This window comes from Melospiza georgiana, chromosome 3 (assembly GCF_028018845.1).
Source record: "Melospiza georgiana isolate bMelGeo1 chromosome 3, bMelGeo1.pri, whole genome shotgun sequence".
NCBI lineage: Eukaryota > Metazoa > Chordata > Aves > Passeriformes > Passerellidae > Melospiza > Melospiza georgiana.
Genome location: NC_080432.1, coordinates 49,561,508 through 49,567,507, shown reverse-complemented (window position 1 = coordinate 49,567,507; position 6,000 = coordinate 49,561,508).

Genomic DNA, 6,000 nt, shown 5'->3' with positions numbered 1-6,000 from the left:
TCAAGGTGTTGATTTCCTGCAACTGCCAGAACAGGGGAGACAGGTTAGGTTAAGTTGTGCTAAATGTCCTCGTGTGAGTTTATGGAAAGATTGCAGCCCAAGTCTCTTTGCTGCCATTTGAGGTAGGGCAGCCTTTTCTAAATGGCTTTTTGGGGTATTGCTGCGCAGTTCTTTGTTTTTTGGAGCCTGAGTCATGCTCATAAAACTTGTGCTCTCCTGCTAGAACGGTGGGTTGAACAGCAGAAATCCTACCAGAACATGTGTGAGGAGGGGAAGTGACTAATTTGATTGCCACAAGGTGACATTTCTTCAGTGCCAAATCTCCCTCCCTTGCACCTGTCTCGAGAGCAGATGACTGCTGCAGTCTCCTCTTCTAAAAGGAAGAGGAAGAGGAGCTCCACCACGATTCCCATCAAATGCTGTGATAGCTGTCACCTCCTGGCTGGTCCTGGCTGGAGGGGAGCCCTGCCAGGACAGAACTAATGGCAGAGAGAGCCCCAAATCACGACGTTTATTCAGTGACATCAAGGATCAGTTGATATCTGTTTGTTATGTTGGGAAGATGAGTGTCTGTTCCTTTTTTTATTCAGGAATTGTTCCAGAGCAGTTAATGCTTTCCCTGTCTCCTTGTCCTGCATGTACGAGCTAGATTTACATGAGCTAGACCAGCTGTTCTCAGCCTGGGCTGGGAATTTTGTTATGCTGGGAGATTGAGCAGTTCATTTTTCATGCATCAGGAAGAGCCCTCGGAGTGTCAGTCAGCTGGACTTGTTAGGCGACAACTTCTACCTTAGGCTGCTTTAGAAACAGCCATTGTTTCACTTAATTGCTCCTCGGGAAACTTTCAACTTCTAGCGTGCTTTTATGCTCATTTCGGGCTCAGGCTTTTCCGTTCCAGCTATGCGCTTCTTTTCCCGGGGCTTCCCGTTTCTCCCGTCGCAGAAACACAGATTCTGCCCTCTCGGAGCTGTTTCTGAACACCACTGCTTGCCTCTCGGCCTGGGGCTTTTCTTGGCATTCCCTTGCGGCACAGCAGGAGCTGCGCTGACCTCTAGTGACAGGCCAGGAGACAGAAACTGTCTTTGCTGTTCACACCCACCCGCAGCACTTCCCTCGGAGCATCCCCCTTTCTGCGGCGTTCGGCCCAAACAAACCCTAAGGGCTTAGTCTCTCCTGCAGTATCTCCAGGCCTTTATAATACTTGCTTAAATTTCTGTCCAGTTGTTGAACAGCTGGTGTCAGACTCAGATCTTCTGCTGGCTGTGCAATGGCAGAATTCTATTAACTTTTAATACTACTTATTAATTATAAAATGAACAAATTTTGCAAGCTGATGATACTTCATTCCATTTATAATCCTACAATAAAATGATTCATATGAAGATAACCCTTGAAACCCAGAAAAAGCTTTAAAAAGCTTGTTTTGACTCTTACAATTTGCCTTTTTACTACATTTCAGTCCGTATGTCTTGTTTCCAACAGGGGAGTTGGAAGGGTTCAGTGAGATACTACTTGTTATGAAACATAGAGAAAAATCTTATAATTAGCAAATGTCTCTAGGGTTGCTAGATCTCTTTCAAAAGGTTTTAGACAATTCATGCCTCACAGTTTTAAATGGTTTTAATTTTTAAAATTTTGAAGTGTTAGAAAATCACCTATAAACTGGGAGCAGTTACTCCCTGTGTGAGTCACTGAAGTCAGCTGAGTGCACCAAACATCGAGTTGCACCAAAATTAGGTGGGACAGTCTACATACTAACAGATATTGTCAACTGTACTTGTACAGAAGAATGAAGAGATGACAGTGGAAATCACAAGGAACTAAACCAGAACTATATTAGAACTATAAGGGGATCAAAATGTGAGACAGACTCTGCAGGGACCTTTTGTTTGGCCTGCCCAGGAGGCTGGTAGATCACATGAAAGAGGCTCTCATTCCAGGTCCTTGCCCTTGAGTCCTGGATGCTCCTGGATCTCTAGGACCAGTTTTGAGTTAGGTGTTTAGACAGGGAAAGTACTCCTGGTGTTAGAGTCTCCTACAGTATTGTCCTTGGGGTACACGTTCCCAAGTGTTCTGTTAGGTCTCACTGTGGTAGATGTAATGTGTTTAGCAAACCCTCAAACATAAACTGAATTTTACTGGATGAGGTAAGGGCCATTTTGGCTAAAAATAGTTATTGCTGCCTTCTGGTGAAATAACCCAATACCAGAACTATTACCAGATGCGAAATTAAAATATATGTCTGAATGCACTATGTACTCAGCAGTGAAATCCTCAGAAGCTCTCTATCATTTGCTTTGCTGTATCTCCAGTGTGCTACAATGAACCAACATCACCATCAGCAATACAGCTAATGTAGTTCCTTTTTTTCCTTAGCAGCCTAAGGGAATTTAAAAATAATAATTCTCCTTTTTTTTTTTTTTAAAAAAAGTATAATCATGAGCAAATGTGAATGAAAATTCTGTGTTCATTCATCTCACTGTTGTGCAAAGCAAAGGATTTCCCTTTCCTGTCTTATTTTTGAAACTTCCTTATTCTATGTTTGCTGTTCAGCTCAGTTTGGTGATGCTGCAGGCCAAAGAACACATTCATTTCTAAAGGCATGTTTGCAATTTCTTGCTTATGGTAAAAGAAGGACAAAGATGTCACATCTCCCTGGGTAGTTTTGCTGCTTGGTGGTGGTGGCTTCAGTTCCTGTGAGGAGAGGGATCACTGTGAGGGAAATGATCGGTTTACCTTGGCGGAAGGTCTTCCCGAGCACCGGAGAGCAGCTATCTATTTCACCACATGCCAAATCTTTATTTAGAGCCTGAAAACTGCTTTTGTGGCCTCCAATGCCAACAAACAGGAAGGATGGGATACATGAGATGCTGAGGCTTTGGATCATGAGCAAATGACAGGATGTACTGGAGGCAAAATAGCAAAAGCAGGACTTCAGTGAAGACAGCTCCTGGAAAGGGGTATCAAATGGAACAGAAACTGGGAATGCCCTTGTGCCCAGAGATGAGCTGCAGCAAGAAGGACAGGTGTATCACATCCTGAGAATAGTGCCCACTCACAAAGTTACAAGGACTGCCCTGATAACAGTAAAGTTTCTTTCAGTTTTAGTTGAAAACTGACAATATCCTGCTGGGGATTTTGGAACACGTCTTACCCACTCTTCTGGGCAGCTACTGCCTGGATGAGAAGTGGCAAAAATTGAACTTTTAATGTGAAAGAAACAAAAAAATCTGCTTAGCTGCACTCAAAACTTTTCTGCCAGAGACATTCCTCATTAAACACACATGGTGGGATTTTTTTCAAAAGAGTTTGGCACAGCCTTTTCCCTGCTCCCACTGGAATCCATGTAGGTGCCACAGGTTTCAGTGGGAGGAGAGCTAAATCAATACGAAGTGCTTTGGAAAAATGCAGCTCAGAATGGATCCTGGCAGCCTGAGCAGATAGGGATTGGAGGTGATGCTGAAATTGTCACGTAGAAATTTTCCATGCTGGCTAGCATTATCCTCTCCATCCTCCTCTGCTCAGAGCTAATGGAAAGCAGTGTGTGGCAAAGCATGACTTGAGGGGAAGGGAAAGTCAGTGTTGAATAAAATAAGAATACCCTAATTTCCTCTCTCCTCTGTGTCTTTTATCAGGACAAAAATGCAGAACTTCCCTTCTTCCTGAGGTTGCCACTTAACTCTTGAAGAACAGATGGGTTAATTGCAAGCAACAGAATACATTGTGCATGCTGCTCCTTCTGGATGGGATTCTCCTGACTGGGCTGAGCAGGCTGGTGCTCTGTTCTCCCCAAAGTGCACCTGGCACACGCTCAGGTATGGGAGAAATAGAGGAGGAGGTCATGTTCTCTCTGTCCCCTTACCTATCTCATTTAAGGACAGGCAGCAGAGGCTGCTGTGCCAGGTCACAGGTCTCATGGAAAAATGTAGCTTGGAAGGGACCTCTGGAGGTCCCTAAGGCAAATCTCCTACCTTGGGCAGGGCAAACTTGAGAGTTCAGTGAGGTTGCTCAGGTGCTGAGCAGTAATTCCTCCAATCTAGAGGGGAAAGAGCAAAGCGAGCACAGGCCTCAGATGTATGTGGGACAAAACAGGCAGCCTGAAGACTGTCAAAATATCTATCTGGTGATCCAGTGGTCTTGAAGGAAACCTGACATAGCTGACATCCTGCATTTCTTTGGGTTATGTCATTCTTTCCCCATCAGGTAGTAAAATCTCTTACTAATACAGGTTGTCACAGGATAATCCTGTTTCATTACATGTTCTCTTGTTGGCACGTGAGCAGTGAAGTGGTAAAGGTTGGTGAGGAGCAAAGTGGTCTTTGGATTCAAGATCTTGCACAGCTGTGCCAGCTGTGGAGGTGGTGCCCCAGATGTGTCCAGATTTTCTAGTCCTTCTCTTGTGTGAGGTTACTCCTGCAGCTGAAAGCAGTGACAGCAGGCCAGTCCTGCAGCAGCCTCTGTGACTCTCACAAAGTGACATTGTCACTCACTTGAGAAACCTTCAGCAAGTGGCTGATTCTCCTCATTCCCTCAGTTAGTCTGCTTCTCTTCTGGATGCATCACGTTCAGCTTCCCTAGGTAAATTTCAGATCTTCTGAGAGAAAAAGCTATACAAATACCAAATAATCACAGAATCAATCAGCTTGAAAAAGACCTCTGTGATCTTTGAGATCATTGAGTCCAACCTATGATCAAACACCCACCATGTGAACTGGACTATAGCACTGAGTGCCACATCCAGTCTTTCCTTAAACACTTGCAGGAACAGTGACTACACCAGTCATGGTCTCAGAAGTGAACAGTAGCCTCTGTTACACACAGCAATTCACCCCTTCTTTGCTTGAATGGCTCCTTAATAACTCCCTTGGCCTGCCTGGTGTTAAAAGAGGCCCCAGCATGCACAAACTGCCCTTCAAAGTGGGTGGCACTGTTAAAAGAACAATACTGTAGTGTCTTCTAGAGGCAGCAGCAGGATTCCTGAGTTTGCCATGCACTTTGAAGGAATGCACTGTGGTTTAATTGCTGCCCAGATCAGGCCTGTGACATGCTCTAATTGAGTCTGTCACCTTTCTTTTTGAGGAATTAGGGAAGTGCCAAAGCCAGGAGCCCCTCTGCTGCCAAACTCAGATTCAGCCACGATCAATGTGAGCTAATAGGTCCTGACAACTCCTTCAGTGCCTTTAGCATTCCAGGACTTCTCTTAGTCAGGAATTTACTTGAGTATGTCAGTTGCCACTGACTAGCTGAATATTTGTCATCACTGTGAGCTCTGTCTCTTGGATCCAAATTCAGCTGTTCAGCTGTGAGTCTTTTCCCAAGGAATGTTAGTGTTCACTTTGATAGTTTTAACACTGGCTAGTTTTTACACTGAATAGCATCCCAACATGAAAGTATCTGTTCATATCAAATATCTTTCTGGCTGAAATACACGTAACTCCAGTTCCATAGTAACTTCATTCTCATTAGCACAGCAGCATTAAAAGGGAACTAGCACAATTCAGTTCTACCATGTCAGCAATTTTATTTTTTGTAGCAAGGAAATGTCAGCTTGAAAAAAGACTGATTTTTTTAAAGGATCCATATGGATATATAAAGTATTGGTGCCATTTGGTATAAATTGTAATCAGTTCCAGATTCTGCTGTACTCAGAAACTTGAATCATGGAACTGTACGTGGTGGTTTCTGTATTTTGAAGGCTCTCACCTAAACCGCAGCTCTTGTAACAACTAAAATGGCTACACCCATGGTGTCCAATCCCTTGTCTTAATCATGTTAAGAAAATGTTTGTTTAACTATGAATCAAAATTGTATTCCTAAGCCCTGCAGCTTTTCAGGTAAAATGACAGAACCAGCCTTGCTATACTGGGCAAAGTAGGTGGGCTCCAGAGGCTGAATTTCACTTAATTCCTCCAATTGTGGTTCCTTTGTCAAAGCATTTCTGAAGGCCTGGAGCGAGGCAATGTGGAATGATAAGCACTGGGATGTCAGTAGGATTTAGGC